The sequence below is a fragment of the Ceratotherium simum genome, chromosome X, assembly GCF_057802395.1.
Source record: "Ceratotherium simum simum isolate JZ-2026a chromosome X, ASM5780239v1, whole genome shotgun sequence".
NCBI classification, from domain to species: Eukaryota; Metazoa; Chordata; class Mammalia; order Perissodactyla; family Rhinocerotidae; genus Ceratotherium; species Ceratotherium simum.
Genome location: NC_141940.1, coordinates 63,795,524 through 63,817,994, shown reverse-complemented (window position 1 = coordinate 63,817,994; position 22,471 = coordinate 63,795,524). Strand labels below are relative to the sequence as shown.

Below are 22,471 nucleotides of genomic sequence, written 5' to 3'. Positions count from 1 at the left end.
CAATAAAAGTTCAATTAAATAAAAAAGAGTAAATGAGTTCATTTCTGGAGAGTGTAAAGAAGAGAGGAGATTCCGCATTAAAACCATCTAAGGAGAGAGGCCGGCCTTGTGGCACAAGCGGTTAAGTGCGTGTGCTCCACTGCGGTGGCCCTGGGTTAGCTGGTTCAGATCCCTGGCGCGCACTGATGCACCACTTGTCAAGTCATGCTGTGGCAGCATCCCATATAAAGTGGTAGAAGATGGGCATGGATGTTAGCCCAGGGCCAATCTTTCTCAGCAAAAAGAGGAGGATTGGCAGATGTTAGCTCAGGGCCGATCTTCCTCACACACACAAAAAAATCATCTAAGGAGATTTTATAAATTTCAAATGCCAAACTTCCATCTAAGATATTCTAACTTAACAGACGTAGGGTGGGTGTACAGATTGACAGTATTTATTAAAAACTCATTATGCTAATGTGCCATTAAGGTTGATGAATTAATGTGAAGAGGAGAAAGAAATGAATGGAGTGGAAGGGAAGGGAAGGGAAGAGAAGTTAATGATAGAACCTTAGGGAACACTGATATTTAAGGAATATGCAGAGATATATCCACCTCACAGGTGGTGGGAATAGCCTTAATAAAGCAGAGCAACACTGCTTCCATTGGGATAATAGGAAAGGAAGAAAAATTGATATAAAGAGAATTTGGGATAAAAAGAGGAAGTTGCGGGAATTGCTGCTTGCTGGCTTATATTTTCTCCAAAAAGTATTCAGGACTTTTAGTTAGGAGTGGGAGGATATATGGTAGTTGGAGATTTGAAGAGATTGCAGAAGTTTTGGACTATTCACTTTGAAGCATGTTAAGCTGCTAAATTTGATGGTATTGGATAATTTCCAGTATTGTTGCAAACCCGTGTGAAGTTGAAAACTAAATTCGTTATGGAATTTATTTGTGTAGTTTTAAAAATTTTTATCCAGTTATCTTCAGCAGCCAGAATACTGAAGTGAAGGAAGAAGTCATTAGGTTGATCTAAAGCTAGAAAGACAAAAGTGCCAAGTAGTTGTGGTATTAACAAACAGAGAGTAAAAGTGATATCCAAACTGTGTGGCTGTACACCACTAATGGCAAGTGACATGAGTTTAGTTTGGGTATAACTTAATTCTTTAAATTAAATTAATTTATCTAGTTCATTTACTAAGAAAAGCCATAATGAACATATCAAATTTGACTCATGATTTCATGATTGTTATTTCTTAAAATAAAGTTACAATTTAAAATATTGTTTTAAAGTGGTTTTAGAGAGGCATGAAGTAAAAAATATATATGGTTCACACGTATAGAAGAAATCATGAAAGTGGTGTATGTTATTGACTGCCATTTGGAGAAAAATATGAAAAGCCCATGGGATCTATACTGAATGTGATCAGAAAAGAAGAGGGAGAGGAGATGTGACTAAGGAAGCAGAGTTCAGAGAGAAAGAAAGCTTTGAGGATGTTACACTGCAGGCTTTGAAGATTTTGAAGATGGAAGAACCTGCCATGAGCCAAGGCATGCAGGCAGCCTCTTGAAGCAAAGGCAAACAAACAGATAATCTCCTAGAGCCACCAGATGGAAACATTCTGCTAACAATGCTAACAATTTGACTTTAGGATGTCTCATCTCCAGCTCTGTAAGGTAATAAATTTGTGTTGTCTTAAACCACTAAGTTTGTGGTAATTTACTGCATCATTAATAGGAAACTAATACACTGGATGTTGAATGAAATAAAGGTAAGATAGGCCTGTTGGAAAAGGAAAAAGACAGTAACCAGGGGATAAGTAATCACAATGAATACTCTCAGAAATTTCCTTTATATGGGAATAATTGAAAAAATTGGAGAGAGAGGAAGTTATGATGAGAAAGGGGATATTACAGTTTAGGTGTGATTACATTTAAGATCTTGGCAAGGTGTGGTACATGGCTGTGAAAAAGATAAATACATTTGGGTAGTAGTGGAGATGATTGAGGATGAGAAAAATCGGGAAATTGAGAGGCTAGGATGATGACAATATATATATGGGTGTTGACACCATATAGGATGATGGTAGAACTAACTTAAGGCTAAAAGCAAGACAGTGAGTGGGGGACTAAGATCCTCAGTGAATGAGGGTGAGAGACCAGGGAACAGTGGAAAATAGTTAGAAGGAATAGAGAAAGGTAAGATGAAATAGAATTCAAGTGTCTTAATGGAGCTTAGGCTTTGGGAAGAGAATGGAGGTGTAATGGTCTAAAAGCAGTAGTGAGGAGCCACGTGGAAATCTAAACTCTCAACTCCTAAAAACGTGGTTTCTGGAAGAATGAGAAATCGTCGCCTGATAGGGCAAGTTGAGCAGAAGATTCACTAGGGGGCAAGTCATGTTGGAGGTGGAGGGTGTATAGTCAATGGAGATGTTAGGGATCAAAAGTGAAAATGTCCCTGGAAAGAGAAATAAACTGAGCTATTTATATCTTGGTGTAACATAGATTATCAGATTATATTCTTTTTTGGGAGAAAGTCTGTTATGGTGGAAAGATGTTGAACATACTTGTGTTTGAATCTTGGTTATACTACCTACTAGGTTTGTAACTGCTGGAAAGATATGGACCCTCTCTGGACCTAAGTTTGGTCACCTATAAGTGGAAAGAAGAGTAGTACCTATTTCATAAAGATGTTGTGATAATTGCATGAATTATTTTTCTTAATAGTTAACATTTGTGGAGCATTTTACTATATGCCATGCATTGTTACAAGGCCTTTCATGCATAGTATCGTTTAATGTTTAACTGACTCTTAAGATATATGTATACATATATATATTCATTCAGACATTCAAATATATATTCATTTTCCCAGTTTCATAGATGAAGAAACAGTGGCATGAATATGAACTAGTGACACAGAGATAAGTTTATTGTGTCCAATAAATGTTAGCTGTGGCTTTTCTATATTTTTATCTGTAAATTCACAGAAGTATGAAAGTATATGTTAAGACTTATATATAGTTAAATATTCCTGGAGCATAAGTCACAGGATATGGAAGGAGTGAAGAAAGACAACTCTGGAGATATTGGCAAAACTCTTGATATAATACAGTTAGTAGGGATCTTGAATTATATAATTCAGTTTCCTCATTTTATAGAAGTAAGTTGGATAAGAAAGGTTAAATTAATCACTCCAGTTCCCAAGACTTGACTATAATCCTTTGGACTCAGGATGAAGAAAGGTGTGTAATATTTAACAATGTAGACTCTGTGATCCTAAAGCTTCCACCACTTCCTGTATGTGAACCTCAAGCAAGCTGCTTAATCTCTCTAAGCCTCAATTTTATCATCTACATAATAGTATTGATAATAATTCATCTGTCATTGGGCTGCTGTGAGAATTAAATTATACATGTACCTAGTAGACACTGTAGGCTAGTTCCTTCCCAGTCTGTGAGAGTATTGAACGCCCATGTTCCTGAAAGGAAAAATATAGAAAAAAGAGAACTTTGGGGGTGGAGTTAAGGATGCCACTGTAAATTGCTTACATGTCTGACTCACCAAGAAACTGTAAGGGTTGAGAAACACATATGAGTAAAATATACCTGCTTTAATAATAAAAGAAATGATTATTCATTAATACAAGAAGAAATCAGAGTGAACATTTATATTTGAATTTAGATATTTCATGGGAAACTTTGCCCCCCCCCGAAATAACCTTCTATGGCTTCAATATGTTTTCACATTGCTAGTGCTTCTGTGTGGGTGATTAATCTCCAATCATGAACTTCTGTTTAATCAGAAGTACTTCTAATTTTGTGTAATACCTTAGTGACATAATTTATCTTGGCCAATGAAAATCATTCTAAGCAGAAGGAAATGTAACAGTATTAATATCAATTGAGAAAATGGAAAAGTTTATTATCAATAAAACTCATATTTTAAGACTTCAATGAGAATTAAATTTGGCAAGTGTGATTCTGATGATTTAAATCAGAGAATATTCTGGAGTATAAAATACATTTGGTATTCATATCATGGACATGTTGTTGTGTCCAGTTATATTTCCTTCAAAAATTAATGATAGGAGAGTCAAAAGGAAGTAGTGTAACTGAAATTTAAAATATAATATTTTCATAAAAGAGATTTTTAAAAAAACCACTCATTTAATCTCAGCATACTGATTTACAAATAAAACTTTCATAAGATTACTATTTTTAAAAAATTATTCAGCTTGAAAAATGTGACTTGTCCCTCTGGATTTAGGCATTTCTAACCCTTATCATTATATCACTAAAACAATCTAGATTTATTTGGAAAATTAGAAAATACTGATAAATATAACAAAGCACATGAAATCAGCAATATTTACATCACTTATAGAAGATCTCTGGTCAAATGACGGGAAATATACTGGATTTATGAGTGCCTCACCTCTTTTTACCTATTCTAATTAGTCTTATTTCCCCATCACCAGGCCACAGCTCCTCATCCTCAATCTGAGAGTCTGTTTTAATCATCTCCTAAAACCATTTGGGGTACCCATTTTTTAAAAATAATTTCAAACTTAAAGTTGTAAGAACAGTAAAAAAAACTTCTGTATCTTCTTCACAAAGGTTCACCAATAGTCAATATCTGACCACATTTGATCCATTTATTTCTCTCTCCATAGATAGCTATACAGATAGATAGAAATATTATGTTATTCATTTTCTCGATAATTTGAGAACAAGTTACAGATGTAGTGTCTCAACTTTCATAAATATCCAGTGTACATTTTCCCAAAACATGGACTTTTTTAAAATATTATCACCATTACAACCATCTAAATCAGTAAACACTACCATCCAATTCACAGATCCCATTCAAATTTTGACAACAGTCTCAACAATTTCTCTTTTAGAGTTCTGGTCCAGGATCTAACCCAGGATTGGGTTGCACTTAGTTATTAAAGCTTTTTAGTGTCCTTCAATTTAGAAGAGTTCTTCATTCTTACCCTCTCTTTCATGACCATGCCAATAAAGGCCTTTTATTATGTGGGGTGTGAACCTGAGATTTTTTTGGTGTTTCTCTTAACCAGACTCAGGCCATGCAGTCCTGGCAGGAAAACCACAATTATGCTGCTACTTTTTCTCAGTGCATCACACCCAGAGGTGTGTTTGTATATTAATTTTACCAACTGTATCATGGTGTCTTTTGAGGCACAATATTTTTATATTATTTGTCTGTCTATATGTTTTATTATGATTTATGGGTTTCATGATTTGCTAAGGTTGGCCTATACCATCTCAATATTATGACTATATTGCATATATTCTTATAATATTCTTTGTGCATATGGATTTTATAGATCTTAAACTACTTTAAAATTTTTATTATTTGAAATGATAGTCCTTTGAAATTACTTCATGTTATTACAGTTTTTTAAATATGCGTAGTCAATTGTCCCAAAAGCATTCAAAAATATTCTATTTTCCTCACTGATTTTAAATGTCACTTTAAGCATATGCTGAATGACCACATATATGAGTATCTGTTTTTTTGGAAGTTCTACTATGTTCAATTGATTTTTTTCTGTTCAATGCTATGTTATTTTAATTACTGTTGTTTTACAATAAATATTCATATCTAGTAGAGACAGTGTCTTTTGTTATTCTCCTCAAACATTTCTTGAATCTCTTTGAGCATTTTGTATTCCACATAAATTTTAGAACCAGATTAAGTTTCATAAAAATCTTATTGGGGAGTGATTGGAATTGTATTGGATTATTGATTAAGTTGTAGAGAATTACTACTTGATATTGATGAACATGGTATGTGCCTCAATTTATTCACTATTTTTAATATATAATATTTTAAAAATTATTTTCTATATCATTAATATATATTTCTATTTGGGTTTATTTTGTGATATGTTATATTGTTGTTATCATTGTGAAGGAGCTATTACCTCCTTCTTTTGTATCAGTATATATTCTAATTATTATTGCTAATAAAGTAAATTATTTTAATTTGTTGATGTTTTACATGGCTTTCTTACTTATATTTTATGAATCTTATAAATTTTAGTTGAATTTCTTGGTTTTCTAAATAGATAATAATGTTGTCTGCAAAATTACGACAGTTTTCTTCCTTCTTTATAATATGTTTGTTTGTCTTACTGTGTTGTATATGACCTACAATACACCATTGAATAGTAGTGATGTTAGAAGGCATCTTTGACTTCTTACACCACATTCTTTCCCCTATGAGGAAAAAATACATTTAATATGTGCTCAGAGGAGGAAAACTCATCAAAATACTGGTTTTTTTTTTAGAATGAAGTAATTTATAATTTAAGGGAAAAGGGAGTTAAAAGTGATATCAGAACAGGCAGTAGACTGGACAATATAAACAAATGATTTTTCACAGATACTGTACAAAAGATTAAAAACAATAGTCAACAGCTTATAAATTTGATTTTTAAGTTTGGTGTAAAATCTGTAGACCAATTTGGATGGATGTACGTGAGAAATCAAAGGGAATAAACTGTGTTTAATTCTTTTACACATATTTCAGATTCTATGGTGTCTGCAGCTAGAATCCCCTGTTGCATGGAAAGTCAAAGATTATCAGATAAGACTTTAATAATCTGGATTCAGAAAATTGCTTAATATTTCAGTACATTCAAATGAGGACAATAAGGAAGTGGTCAAAGAAATTATGATTCACATGTGCAATAGAACACCTTATAGCCGTTAAAAATGGCATTACGTTTTTGCTTTTATTTTCTTAGCTTTTGGCACCAGATCCAAAAATTCATCACCAAGACCTATGTCAAGTAGCTGACCACCTGTGTTTTCTTCTAGGAGTTTAATGGTTTCACATCTTACGTTCCAGTCTTTAATTTATTTTTAGTTAATTTTTGTGTATGGTGTAAGGTAGTGGTCTAGTTTTATTCTTCTGTATGTGGTTGTTCATTTTTCCCAACATCATTTATTGAAGAGACTGTCCTTTCCCCATTGTATATTCCTTCCTCTTTTGTCATAAGTTAATTGACTATACATGTGTTGGTTTATTTCTGGGCTCTTTATTCTGTTCCATTGATCTGTGTGTTTGTTTTTATGACAATACCATACTATTTTGATTACTATAGCTTTGCAATATAGTTTGAAATCAGAGAGCTTGATGCCTCCAGATTTGTTGTTCTTTCTCAAGATTGCTTTGGTTATTCAAGGTCTTTTGTGGATCCATACCAATCTTAGGATTGTTCATTCTATTTCTGTGAAAAATGCCATTGGAACTTTGATAGAGGTTGCATTGAATCTGTATATTGCTTTGGGTAATATAGACATTTTAACAATATTAATTCTTCCAACTCATGAGCACAAAATATATTTTCATTTCTTTGTGTCTTCTTCAATTTCTTTCAACAATGACATAGTTTTGAGCGTACAGGTCTATCACCTCCTTGGTTAAATTTATTTTTAGGTATTATTATTTTTGATGCAATCTTAAATGGGATTATTTTCTTAATTTCTTTTTCTGATATTTTGTTGTTAGAGTATAGAAATGCAACAGATTTTTGTATATTGATTTTGTACCCTGCCACTTTACAGAATTTGTGTATTTGATCTAACAGTTTTCTGGTGGAGTCTTTAGGGTTTTTTACATATAAACTTATGTCATCTCAAATAGACAATTTTACTTCTTCCTTTCCAATTCGGATGATTTTATTTCCTTATCTTGCCTAATTGCTCTGGCAAAGACTTATAATTCAATTTAATTTGATAATATTTTGTTAAAGTTGTTTGCATCTATGTTCACTGGGATTGTTGTTATGTAATTTTCTTTATTTTTGTCCTTGTCTAGTTTGGTATCAGGGTAATGCTGGCCTCATAAAATGAGTTTGGATGCATTCTCTTCTTTTCAATTTTTTGGAAGAGTTTGAGAAGGATAAGTATTAAATCTTCTTGGAAAGATAGAATTCACCTGTGAAGCTGTCTAGTCCTGGACTTTTGTTTGTTGGGAGTTTTTTGATTATTGATTCAATATCCTTACTAGTAATCGGTCTATTCAGATTTTCTATTTCTTTCTGATTCAATCTGAAAAGATAGTATGATTCTAAGAATGTATCTATTTCTTCTAGGTGGTCCAATTTGTTGATGTATAATTGCTTATAGTACTCTCTTATGATCCTTTGTATTCCTGTGGTATCAGTGTATTGATGAGTATGTGAGAAAGGGAACCCTCTTGCATTGTTGGTGGGAATGTAAATTGGTGCAGCCACTCTGGAAAACAGTATGGAGGCTCCTTAAAAAATAAAAATACTAGTACCATATGATCCAGCAATTCAACTTCTGAGTATTTATCCAAAGAAAATAAAAATACTAATTTTATATGCACTCCTATGTTGACTGCAGCATTATTTACAATAGCAAAGATATGAAAACAACCTAAGTGTCCATCGATGGAGGAATGGATGAAGAAGATGTGGGGTATATATACACAATGGAATACTACTTGGCCATAAAGAAGAATGAAATCTTGTCATTTGTGACACCCTAGATGGACCTTAAGGGAATTATTCAAAGCAAAATCGGTCAGAAAGTGAAAGATGAATACCTTATGATGATTTCACTTATATGTCAAATCTAAAAAACAAAACAAAGGAACAAACAAAACAAAACAAAAATCATAGATACAGATAACACAATGGTGTTTGCCAGAGGGCAGAGGATGTGGGGGGGGAGTGGGCAAAATGGGTAAATGGTTTCAAGAGGTACAAAGTTCCAGTTATAAAACCAATAACTAATGGAAATATAAAGAAAAAAATAAAACTAAGTAAAAATAAGTTTATTTTATCTTACATTAAAACAAATTTGAAAACAAACAACAACAATAAAAGTAACATTACAAGGAAATATAGGTTTGTAATCTGTTATAATGGGGAAAAAGTTTTAAGTAGGATAATTTTATTTTTTATATATACAATTTTTCACAATATACTGTAAATTTAAAAAGGTATATACACAAGAGGATTATCCCTGTTTATGCTTTAAACACACACAAAGTCATACACACATAACTAGTATAATTAGATTTAACTATTTATATAGCTGAACAAAATTGGAAAATCTTAACATAAAATAGTTATTGTTGCACAATGCAGTGGAGTTTTAGACTATTTGTATTAGATTCATTTTTTTCTGATAATAAAGAAAAAGTTTATTAAGTATTAGAAAATGACTTTATATTGTTCAATATAATTTTTATTGAGGTAACATTGCTTTATAAATTATATAAATTTCAGATTACATCATTATACTTCGATTTCTGTGAAGACAACGTCATGTTCACCACCCAAAGTCTAATTGACATCCATCACCATAACTATGTGCCCTTTTACTCATTTCACTCTCCCTCCTCCCCACTTCCACTTTGGTAACCATCAACGTATTATCTGTGTATGTTTGTTTGTTGTTGTTGTTTTATCTTCCACATGTGAGTGAAATCAGTAAGTCAGTCTCCACCTGACTTTTTTCATTAGCATAATATCTTCAAGTTCTATCCATGTATTAGCAAATGGCAAGATTTCATTTTTATTGCTGAGTAGTATTCCATTGTATATATATATAGCACATCTTCTTTATCCATTCATCTATTTATGGGCACTTAGGTTGTTTCCAAGGCTGATGTGAACAATGCTGCAATGAACATAGGGGTGCACATATCTTTTCAAACTAGTGTTTTCATGTTCTTTGGATAAATACCCAGTAGTAGGATAGCTAGCTCATATGGCATCTCTATTTTTAATTTTTTGAGGAATCTCCATACTGTTTACTATAGTGGTTGTACCAATTTACATGGCCACCAGCAGTGTATGAGGGTTCCCTTTTCTCTGCCTCCTCCCCAACATCTGTTATTTCTTGTCTTTGTAGTAATAGCCATTCCGATGATTTTCAGGTGATATCGCATTGTAGTTTTGATTTGCGTTTCCCTAATAATTAGTGATGTTGAACATCTTTTCATGTGCCTTTTGAGCATCTGTATATCTTCTTTGAAAAAATGTCTGTTCAGATCCTCTGCCCATTTATTAATTGGATTTGTTTTTGCATTGTTGAGTTGTATGAGTTCTTTATATATTTTGGACATTAATCCCTTATTGAATATGTGATTTTCAAATATATTCTCCCAATTGTTAGGTTGCCTTTTTGTTTTGTTGATGGTTTCCTTTGCTGTGCAGAAGATTTTTAGTTTGATGTATCCTATTTGTATATTTTTTCTTTTGTTTCCCTTGCTTAAGGAAACGTGATATTCAAAAAAATACTGCTACAGGTGATATCCAAGAGCACACTACCTATGTTTTCTTCTAGGAGATTTATGGTTTCATGTCTTACATTCAAGTCTTTAGTACATTTTGATTTTTTTTTTTTTTATGGTGTAAGATAATGGTCTACTTGCATTCTTTTACATGTGGCTGTCTACTATTCCTAACACCATTTATTGAAGAGATTTTCCTTTCTCCTTTGTAGGTTCTTGGCTCCCTTGTCAAAAATTAGCTATCCACAGATGTGTGGGTTTATTTCTGGGTTCTTGGCTCTTTTCCATTGATCTGTGTGTCTGTCTTTGTGCCACTTTCATGCTGTTTTGATTACTATAGATTTGTAGTATATTTTGAAATCAAGGAGTGTCATATATCCAACTTTGTTCTTTTTTCTCAGGATTTCTTTGGCCATTTGAGGTATTTTGTTATTCCAAATAAATTCTAGGATTCTCTGTTCTATTTCTGTGAAAAAAGTTGTTGGGACTTTGATATGGATTGCATTGAATCTGTAGATTGCTTGGACAGATTTTTAGGAAGGACATTTTAACTATGTTAATTCTTCTAATCAATGAGCACAGAATGTCTTTCTATTTCTTTGTGTCTTCTTGGATTTCTTTCAACAATGTTTGATAGTTTTCAGTGCACAAGTCTTTCACCTATTTTGTTAAATTTATTCCTAGGTATTTTATTCTTTTTGCTGCAATTGTAAATGGGATTTTATTCTTTATATTACTTTCTGCTATTCTGTTGTTATTGTATAGAAACACAAGTGATTTTTGTATGTTGATTTTGTAACCTGCATTTACTGTATTTGTTTATCATTTATAATATTTCTTGTGGATTCCTTAGGGTTTTCTCTATATAGAATCATGTCATCTGCAAATAGTGACAGTCTGCTTCTTGCTTTCCAATTTGGATCCCTTTTATTTTTTTCATTGTTTGATTGCTCTAGCTAGGACTTCCAATATTATGTTAAATAAAAATGGCAAAAGGGGACATCTTTGTCTTTTTCATGTTCTTAAAAGGATAAATTTAAGTTTTTCATTGTTGGGTATGATGTTAGCTGTGAGTTTGTCATATATGACCTTTATTATGTTGAGGTACCTTCTGTCTATACTCGTTTTACTGAGAATTTTTATCATAAATGGATGTTGGATCTTGTCAAATGCTTTCTCTGCATCTATTGATATGATCCTGTGACTTTTATTCTTCATTTAGTTAATGTGGTGTAACATGTTGATTGATTTGTGGATATTGAACCATCATTGCATCCCTGGAATAAATCTCACTTGATCATGGTGTATGATCCTTTTAATGTATTGTTGTATTCAATTTGCTATTTTGTTGAGAATTTTTGCATCTATGCCCATCATCTTGATTCAGTTTTGGAAGGTTGTGTGATTCTAAGGATTTACCCATTTCTTCTAGATTATCCAATTTGTTGGTCATAGCTTTTCATAGTATTCTCTTATAATCCTTTGTATTTCTTATTTCTGTGGTATCTGTTGTAATTGATCCTCTTTCTTTCTGATTTCATTGATTTGAGCCTTCTCTCTTTTTTCCTGGCGAGTTACCACATAGACTCTAGTGTTTGCTACCTGTTCCTTTGTTTCCTGTTAACATCTGCATTTCAATACTTGGTCAATATTTTCCACTTATTGACAATATTTGGAATTTTTCTGCATATCTTATATTATCTCCCCTTCATATTAATCCCACAACTCCACTCTTTGCCCATCAGTGGAATCTGTTTATCTCCTGGAAGTGATTTTCCTAGTGGGTCTTATCTCATATATCTGATCATCATACCATTGACAAGTACATCTTCTCCCACCTCACTCCCACAACATATTACATAAAATACACTATCCTGAAGGTCACATAGATACTCACTCTTTTATTCAACAAACCTTTTTCAGTGCCTACTTTTTGTCAGCCACTCTAACAGCCTAGGCATGTGGTAAAATTATAAGAAAGATTGAACTCTACTTTTATGGAACTTTTAGCCAAAGCAAAGAGATAGATGTTAATTAAATTACCACATAAAACAGTATATAATTCAACAGCTATGATATAATCACAAGGAAGAGTTTCACAGTAATATAAAGTCCTATAACAGAGAACTAACACAGACTTTTAGAGCCAATGTTACCCTGAGGAAGTGATGATAGTTAAACTAAGATCTAAAAGATATATGGTTGTTTCCAAGTCTTGACTATTGTGACTAATGCTGCAATCAACATAAAGGTGCAAATATCTTTATGCATTCGTGTTTTCATGTTCTTTGGATAAATACCCAGAAGTGGAGTAGCTGGACCATATCATAGTTCTATTCTTTTTTTTTTTTTGTGAGGAAGATCAGCCCTGAGCTAACATCCATGCCAATTCCCTCTTTTTGCTGAGGAAGACAGGCCCTGAGCTAACATCTATTGCCAATCCTCCTCCTTTATTTCCCCAAAGCCCTAGTAGATAGTTGTATGTCATAGTTGCACATCCTTCTAGTTGCTGTATGTGGGACACCGCCTCAGCGTGGCCAGATAAGCAGTATGTTGGTGTGTGTCTAGGATCTGAACCTGGGCCACCAGTAGTGGAGCACACACACTCAACCACTAAGCCATGGGGCCGGCCCCTCTATTCTTAATATTTTGAGGAAACTCCATACTGTTTTCCATAGTGGCTGCACCATTTTATATTCCCACCAACAGTGTATAGGGTTTCCTTTTCTCCAAGAAATAAAAAAAATAAAATATATATGGGAGTTAACTAGATGAAGGGATGAGAGAAGAGCATTTATGTTGGTAATACCAGGATGTTTCAAGATACTGTGATGAGAGGAGTTAAACTTTGATAAACAAGCATGGCAAAAAATGGCAGGTGATGGGGTGTGACAGTGTCCTAAAATGCTGTTGGAGAAGTAAGAAAGGGCTAAACAGAAGAGAATCTTATAAATTAATTCACATATTATTTAGCAGAGGAGTTTTGCTTCTGTTTAGGATGCATGTATCAAAGAGAATGTACTTTAGTGACAAGATAAAACATATAACTTACAAAATCATGACTTTCATTGAGTCCATCAGAGAGGTGAGGTCTCAAGGCAACCAGTTAAGTAGAATTTGAGAGTGACAGGGCCCTCTGAGGAGAGACAGGATACATACATTTTTGGCTGTGCATGGGAAGGAGTGGCTACCAAAATAGCAGATAAAAAGAAATTAGCTAAAATTGTAATAAATTCTTAAAGGATGAGTTGGGTTACATATTAGTTTATAAAAACGTGGAGCATTAGACACAGTGGAAATTTATACTCAATCCTTTTTCTACAGGTACCAATCAATTTCTCAGGAGAAAAATTGGGGCAGGACAGGAGACCAAAAAAATTTACCCTCAGTTGCACACTGCTAGAAAACTCTGTACACTTGTCTGGATATTTTTCTTATCTAACGCCAAAAGCTTAAGCTTATGGGGGAGAAACAAGAAATCCTCTTGGCTCTAGTGACCAGACAAAGTTCCACTGTTTATTTAGAAGAGTTAAAAGTAAAAGCTATCTGTCTCTAGGGAAAGAACTAGAAATTATTCTGCTCTCAGGACCAAGGTTAAAAATGTTTCTTATCGAGGGGGAGAATAAAAAATTTCTGCGCTTGGGGGAAGTGCAGAAAAATCCTCTTTCACCTAGGATCCTGTACCAATAAAAAGCAGATACCTGATACCACTGGTGCAGATTCAGGAAATTTTCTCCTGACCAAGACCCAACACAGAAACGAGGCAGAATCTGACTGGCATGTGACTAGAAGCAGAACACTAAGAAAGCCCAATACCAAGTCCTAGGCACACAGGTCATGCCTAAAATTGAGACTAAAGAAGGAGAAACAAGAATGCCCTCTGCCTACACTATAAAGCTAACACTGAATAACAAAAGTGACAGTCCACTACTGGGGCTATTTGGAAACATTGTCAGGAGTGATAGTGCTGTAGCACAGGAATATGTGCTGGAAGGACTGCTGGAAGGTGAAGGTACAGTGAGAACGCAGGGAAAACGCTTCAAGTTTGACGTGCCCACACTAAGTACAGGTTAACAGCACACCACTGCTGGAGGAATTTGAAGCTTGTGTTACACTGAAGGTAAGAGAAGCAAAAATAAAACCCAAATTGAATTCGTCTCCTGACTAGATTGACTCAATCCCCCACCCCTAACATAAGAAAAGGCCTAACATAAGAAAAGGTAGATCCATTTCTGGGCACAAATACTATTTACATATGGATCTATTTCTCTTCTATACAACAAATCCAATATTCAATAAAAAATCATGGGACATAAGAAATAACAAGCAAAGAAAGATATTGTCAAGATATAACCGATCAACACAAATACACTAAGGAGTGAGACATTTGTTGGAATAATTACAGAGGAAATTACAGTTATTAAATGATCACATAGTGAAGATGAACAACATGCATGAAGAGATGGAACAATTTAGGAAAGGAATGATATATATAATTATAGTATGACATAAAAATGCTAAAAATAAAACCCAATGCTACGGAAAAATACTGAGCATACTTGTGGAAAAAATCCAATGAATTTGAAGGTATAAAATACAAGTTAATTACTATGAAACACAAAGAGACAAAAGTGAAACAATGCAGGGATTATTTAAAATGTTGACTATAGGATTATCACATACTACTTCATACCTACTAGAATGGCGATAATAAAAAAAAAAGGAAAATAGCATGTTTTGGCAAGGACGTGGAGAATCCTTGTAGATTGCTCATGGGAATGAAAATTGTGCAGTGCTGTGGAAAAGCATTTTCTAGTCCCTCAAAATGTTAAATAGAATTACCATATGACCCAGTTATTCCACTTCTAGATATATACTAGGAAAATCTTTTTTTTTTAATAAATTTTTTGAAGTACAATTGACATATAATATCATAGTAGTTTCAGGTGCACGTCATAGTGATTTGATATTTATATACATTATAAAATGATCGCTGTGATAAGTCTAGTTACCATCTGTCACCACACAAAGTTACTACTGCTATCAAACAAAGAAATTGTCCTCAATGTATCCAATCATACTATATACTATAGAAACAACTAGGTTTGGATTCCAATTGAGAAAATCAGTATTTTGTGAGCATTTCTTTACCAGTGCCTCCTTTTTGTGAAGACACAAAGACAAATAAACCCTAACTCCTGACCTTGAAAACAAATCTGAAAACAGGCAGATACTTGTACATGAATCTTCAGAGCAGTATTATTTACAATAACAAAATGGTGCAAACAATCCAAATGTACATCAATGGATAAATGGTTAAAAAAATGTGGCACATCTATACAATGGAATAAAATTCAGCCATAAAATGAAATAAAGTATCAATTCATGCTACAACAGAGCTGAACTCAAAAATATCATATTAAGTGAAAGAAGCCAGACACAAAATCTCACATATTATATGGTACCTTTCATATAAAATATCAAGAATGGGTAAATCCATAGAGACAGAAAAACTATTAATGGATTCTAGAGTCTGGGATGAAGGAAGATGGGTGAACGACTGCTTAATTATTATCCTTTTTGGGTAAAAAATTTTGGAGATGGAGTTTGTGGATACACAACATTGTGAATGTACTAAATGTCATTGAATTATACATTTTAAATGGTTAATTTAATGTTATGTTAATTTTACTTAAAAGAAATCAATGGTAGAAAGAAATTCAGAAGAGATTAGTAGGTTAATTAGGTACATAAGTTAAACCATAGGCTGTCAAGTTCACTAGAGAGAACAGACAATGAGACAGATAAAACAGGCCCTCCTAGGGTCAGAATAAACCTCAAATGATGACCTCAAAAACTACCCTTGCAAATGAGCATGAATTTAATTGGATCCATCTTTGGAAGAGGTTATGCTATAGAGCATTATTGAAAACAGTAGAGAAATCAGATGAGAACTAGTGGACTTTAACAGCTAGGTGTGGTCAGGGAAAGAGACAAAGATAGTCCTACTAAAGCTACTGTCGTCCCAGGGTGATTGTGCATGAGCCCAAAATGGCACCCTCTGAGAACCAGTATCAAAGAATTAAAATGGTGGAGGGAGGATACAGTCTATTAAAATAATCCTGTCAGTTAATAAACAAATAAACAAGCAAACAACATAACAAGCCTGTGGTGGAGGGAGACAGTACCTAAATATTCTATAATACATTACCTGAAATGTTCACTACCCAATGAAAATAATATATGCAAAAAAACAAGAAAGTCTGACCCATACATGGGGAAAAAAAGCAAGGAACAGAAACTACCTGTGAGAGTGACTAGATGTCAGCTATAACAAAGACTTCAAAGTAACCATTACAAACTTATGTTCAAAGCATGAAAAAAAATCATGCATAAAGAAGTAATGTATATAAAAATCTCTTATCAAATAGAAAATACCAAGTAAAAGATAAAAATTATGAAAGTAAACTAAAAATAAATTTGTATTTGAAAAGTAAAGTAAGTGAAATGAAAAATTCAGTAGAGAGATTCAACCATATATTTAAACTGGCAAGAAGAATCAGCAGACTTGAAGATACACTGATAGAAGTCATGCAATCCAAAGAACAACAGGAAGAAAATAGTGAAGAAAAACGAACAGACTCAGAGAACTATGGGATGCCATTAGGCACACTAACATACAAATAATGGGAGTGTCAGAAGGAGATAAGACAGAAAGGAGTAGAAAAATTCTTCAATAAATAATGGCTACGATGTAATCCAATAATTTCACTTCTTGTTATTTACCAAAGGAAAGCAAAACACTAACCTGAAAACATATCTACATGCCCATGTTCATTGTAGCAGTATTTACAACAGCCAAGACATGGAAACAACCTAAATGTCCACCAATGGACGTATGGGTAAAGAAAATGTGACATATATATATTTAAGAATTCTATATCCATCAAAACCAACGTTTAATAATGAAGGGTGGAATGACATTAAGAAGAAGACATAATAGGAGGGTCCATCTCTTGTCCCCCTAGAGAAACAGTGATTTAACAACACTCCATAGATGAAAATACATTTATGAGAGCTTCAGAATCCACATGAGAGGTTACAGCACATTGGTGAAGCAAAGAATTTAGAAAAGACCCAACAAAAAGGATAAAACAAAACAGTTTTACTTTACCTTCATCAGCTCTCCATGATCCTGGACTAGCAAAAAGTTGAGAGTGATGCCTTTGGCTAGTGAATACTTCCATGATGCAAAGCGAGTTTAAGCCCACCCATAGACCCCAACACCAGGCCCACCCTCCTGAAGAAGCTGGCAACATGTCCACCACCTGTAGACACTAGCACCAGATCAGTCACAGAATCTAGCTCCACAGAACCTGGTTTCAGAACAGCAGGTGGATCTGAGCACTGATGCACCCACCTACAAACTACATCAGCCAGCTTATCCATGATCCATATGAGCCAGCCTACCTAGAATCTATGGCCAAACTGACTGGTGAATGGCTTTACCAGTGAAGAGTCATAGCCAGTCTTTAAAGACTGGAAGAGGGAATTATTTTTCACATGTGCAGACTTCAACACAATGCTACAAGGATCACAGAGATTCAGGGGAACATGACCCCAACAAAGAAACAAAATAAAGTTACAGTAACTGACTGTAAAGGAATAGAGATCTACAAACTGTCTGAAAAAGAATTCAAAATAGTTATCTTAAAGAAGCTCAGTGATTTAGAAGAAAACACACATAAAGAACTCAATGAAATCAGGAAAACAGTAAATGAACAGAAGGAAAAGTTGAACAAGAAAATAAAAATGATAAAAAAGAACCAAATAGACATTCTGGAGCTGAAGAGTACAATGACTGAACTTTAAAGTTCAGTAGAGAGCTCCATCAGCAGACTATATCAATAAGAATAAAGAATTAGTGAACTCAAAGGCAGATCAATTGAAATTATCTCATCAGAGAAACAAAAAGAAAAAAAAAATTAAATTGTAGAGAGACAACAGGACTTGTAAGATACCAACACAAAAATCAATATATGTACTATGGGAGTTCAGAAGGAGAAGAAAGAGAAAAAGAGACAGAAAGCTCATTTAAATAAATAATTGATGAAAACTTCCAAAATATGAAGTGGGAAATAGATATCTAGATTCATGAAGCCAATCCCAAATAAATAGAACCTAAACAGTTCTACACAGAGATACATTATAATTAAATTGCCAAAGGTTAAAGACAAAGAGAGAATTTTAAAAGCAGCAATAGAAAAGTGAATCAACACATAAATGAGAATCCACATAAGACCATGAGAGGGTTTCTCAGTGGAAACCTGCAGGCCAGGAAAGAGTGAGATGATATATTCAAAGTGTTAAAAGAAAAAAAATACAGAAAGAAAAAATATGTATGCCAGCCAAGAATATTATACCCAGCAAAATTTTCCTTTGCAAATAAAAGAGAGAGAAAGACATTCCCAAACAAGCAAAAACTGAGGGAAGTTGTCACCACTAGACCTGCCTCATGAAAAGTGCTTAAAAGAGTTCTTTAAGTTGAAACAAAAGGACTCAAATCAGCAACAGAAAAACATATGAGAGTGCAAATCTCACTGGTAAAGGTAAATACGTAGACAAATACAGAAGAATGTAAAACAGTAAAGGTGGTACATAGTCACTTTTAACTATAGTACAAAAGTCAAAAGACAAAATAATAAGAGTAACTATAAACACAAAAATTTGATAAGGACACACAATATAAAGAGCAGCAAATTTGGACGTCAAACATAAAACGTGTGTGTGGGAGTAAAAAAGTAGAGCGTTTGTATGTGATTGAAGTTATTATTAGCTTAAAATAGATTGTTTTGATTACAAGAAGTTTTATCCAAGTCACGTGGTATCACAGAGGAAAAAATCTACAGTAGATACAAAAAAAGTAAGAAGAGAAGAAACAAATATATTGCTACAAAAAAAGTCAATGACAAAGGAAGACAGTAAGAGAGGAAGAGAGAAACAAAACCACAAAACACAAAAGAGAAAACAATGAACAAAACGGCAAAAGTAAGTCCATACCTATCACTACTTACTTTAAATGTAAAGGGTTTAAACTAACTAATTAAAGACATAGAATGGATGAATGAACAAAAAAAACCAAGCGGCAGTTATATGCTAATTATAAGAGACTCATTTTAGATTTAAGGACACCCATAGGCTCAAGTGAAGTGATAAAAACTATACCATGCAACTTGTAACCAAGAGAGTAGGCGTGGCTAAAATTATATCAGACAATATAGCCTATAAGTCAAAAACTGACACAAGAGACAAAGAAGATCATTACAAAATAATAAAAGGGTCAATCCCAAAGAAAGATATAGCAATTAAAAATTTATAGGCAACTAACATCAGAGGACCTAAATATATAAAGCAAACATTGACAGATCTGAAAAGAGATATAGTGACACAGTAATAGTAGGAGCCTTCAATACTCCAATTTTAACAATGGATAGATCATCCAGAAAGAAAACCAATAAAGAAAGAGCAGGCTTGAACAATACTGAAGACCAAATACATATACGTATACAGAAAATTCCACACAACAGTAGCAGAATACACATTCTTCTCAAGCACACACAAAACATTATCCAGGATAGATCACAGGCTAGGTCACAAAACAAGTCATAACAAATTTAAGAAGATTGAAATAATTTTTGTATTTTTTCTAATCTCAGTGGAATAAAACTAGAAATTGATAACAAAAAGAAAAACTCAAAAATGCATGGAAATTAAACAACACTTTCCTGAAAAACCATTGGTACAAAGAAGAAGCTAAAAGGTAAATTAGGAAATATGTTAAGCAAGCAAAAATGAAGACACAGCATACCCAAACTTGTGGGATATAGCAAAAGTAGTAATAAGAGGGAAGTTTACATTGATAAAAGACTACACTAAAAAAGATTTCATATAAAAAATATAACTTTACATCTCAAGGAATTAGAGAAAATAGACAATCTAAGCCCAAATTCAAAGACAGAAGCAAATAATGAAGATTAGAGCAGAAATAAATGAAATAGACAAGAGAAAAATAATAAAAAATCAATGAAACTGAGTAGGCTTTTTGAAAAGATAAGCCAAATGAATAACCCCTTAGCTAGATTAAAAAAGAAATAAATGAGAGGACTCCAATAAATATAATCAGCCAAGAAAGAGGAGACATTACAACAGATGCTTTAGAAATATAAAATGAGGCGGAGTCAAGATGGCGGCGTAGGCAGACTGAACTCACCTCCTCCCGTGGACACAGCCAATTTACAACTACTCGTGGAAAAATTACCCCTGAGATAGAACTGAAAACTGGATAAGAGGAACTCCTGCAACAACGGACAATCCTAACTGGGGTAGAAGAGGCAGAGACTCCCTTCTGGAGAGGAAAAATGCCACCTTCACAAGCCGCCAGCTTCACGGCTGCCGGGAGCAGTTCACAGGTACGCAGCCTCCCTGGAGGCGCGGGGCCCTGAGCCGGGGAGCGCCCCCGCTGTGGGCATTTTGTGGACCCAGCACAATTGAGACCAGCAGCATAATATCTGACTTTGCCTGCTACTAAAGCATTGGGGAGCACCCCCAGAAAACCCGGTTCACAAAGAAACTAAAACTGGCTCTTAAAGGGCCCGCGCACAAACTCACCCGTTCCAGAAAGCATACTAAAATCACCAGAAAGAAAGGTGCACAGTGCTTCGGTGACAAGAGACTCACCTGATAGGCCCTGGGTGCATCTCGGTGAGGGGTGGGACCTCTCCAGGGACTGGGACATTGGCGGCGGCCATTGTTGTGGCCTGGTGTGAGCGTGCTGACACAGACGCCATTGGAGTTCTCCCTGAGACCTGCTAGCCCAGGGTCTGCTCCACCCGCTAGAGCACCGATTTAATCCAGCTCAGCCAGGGGAGGCAGCCCAACCTAGACACTGGCCCCACCCAACAACAAGCCCTCAGGCAACGTGTGGGCCTGCATAGATTGGTGACTGGATTCTCTGCAGCCTGGCAACTGAGCTGACTTGAGCGGGGCAGGGTGTGCACAAGGAGCGGGTGGAGAGTGTGGGGCGGTGGCAGAGTGTGTGGGGCTCCCGCCGTGGAGAGACTGGGTCCACTTGGGGAGGTCGGGGCGCTCACACGGGGCAGGACTGTGTTGACTGTGTGTGTGGACCTGTGGGCGGCAGGGCTTCTCAGCCGCAGAAGACTTGTACTTCTCAAAGACCCACATAGGAGGTTTGCTCCACCTTCCAAAACCTGAAACAATTGGGTGCTCCTGTGCCTGAGGTCAGCCCCACCCAGCTGCAATCCTCAGAGAGCTGACAAGAGACCTAATAGGCTAGAGGCTTACAGCAATTGTAAGGCCCTGAGCCTAACAACCTGCCACGGTGGGGGCCTACTAACTTAAAAGAAATACTGCAACACAAATGTGGTATTAGAACTTGCAGCCAACTGTGCTGGGGCTCACCACAGCTGATAAAGAGACTGAAGGGCCCACAACAACTACAAGCAGCTGAGCATTACAACAGCTGGCCAGGAGCATAACTCCGCCTCCCTGGGCGCCTACAGGGAGAGCAAACAGGCCACAGCAGAAGGATACACGTAGCCCACATAGGGGTCACCCCTGGAACATTGAGAACTGAGGGAAGCACACTGGAAGCCTCCTAAGCCATCACTTACATAAGGTCACCTATCCAAGAGCAGGAGACGTAGCTGACCTACCTAATACGTAGACACAAGCACAGGGAAAGAGGCAAAATGAAGAGGCAAAAGAATACATTCCAAGTAAGGGAACAGGACAAAACCCCAGAAAAGGAACTTAGTGAAACAGAAATGAGCAACCTACCCGACAGAGAGTTCAAACTAAGAGTGTTAAGGATGCTCACTGATCTGGGGAGAAGAATAGATGGACTCAGTGAGAATGTCAACAAAGAAATGGAAGATATAAAAAAGAACCAATCAGAAATGAAGAATACAATACTGGAAATGAAAAACTCATTAGAGGGACTCAAAAGCAGAGTAGAGGATACAGAAGAACGGATCTGTGAGCTGGAAGAAAGACTAGAAGAAATTACCCAAGGTGAACAGGTAAAAGAGAAAAGAATTAAAAAGAGTGAGGACAGTCTAAGGGACCTCTGGGACAACATCAAGCGCACTAACATCCGTGTTATAGGTGT

General features: G+C 35.1%; 1 long non-coding RNA gene across 1 annotated transcript in view; it reads right to left on the bottom strand.

Moving 5' to 3' along the window:
- LOC147911869 (uncharacterized) overlaps positions 1-21,228 on the bottom strand; it is a 129,371-nt gene extending 108,143 nt beyond the window's left edge. Inside the window, exon 1 of the long non-coding RNA XR_015550615.1 lies at positions 21,022-21,228. This is a non-coding gene — a long non-coding RNA (uncharacterized LOC147911869). The remainder of the gene's footprint in view (positions 1-21,021) is intronic.
- Between the last annotated feature and the right edge of the window lie 1,243 nt (positions 21,229-22,471).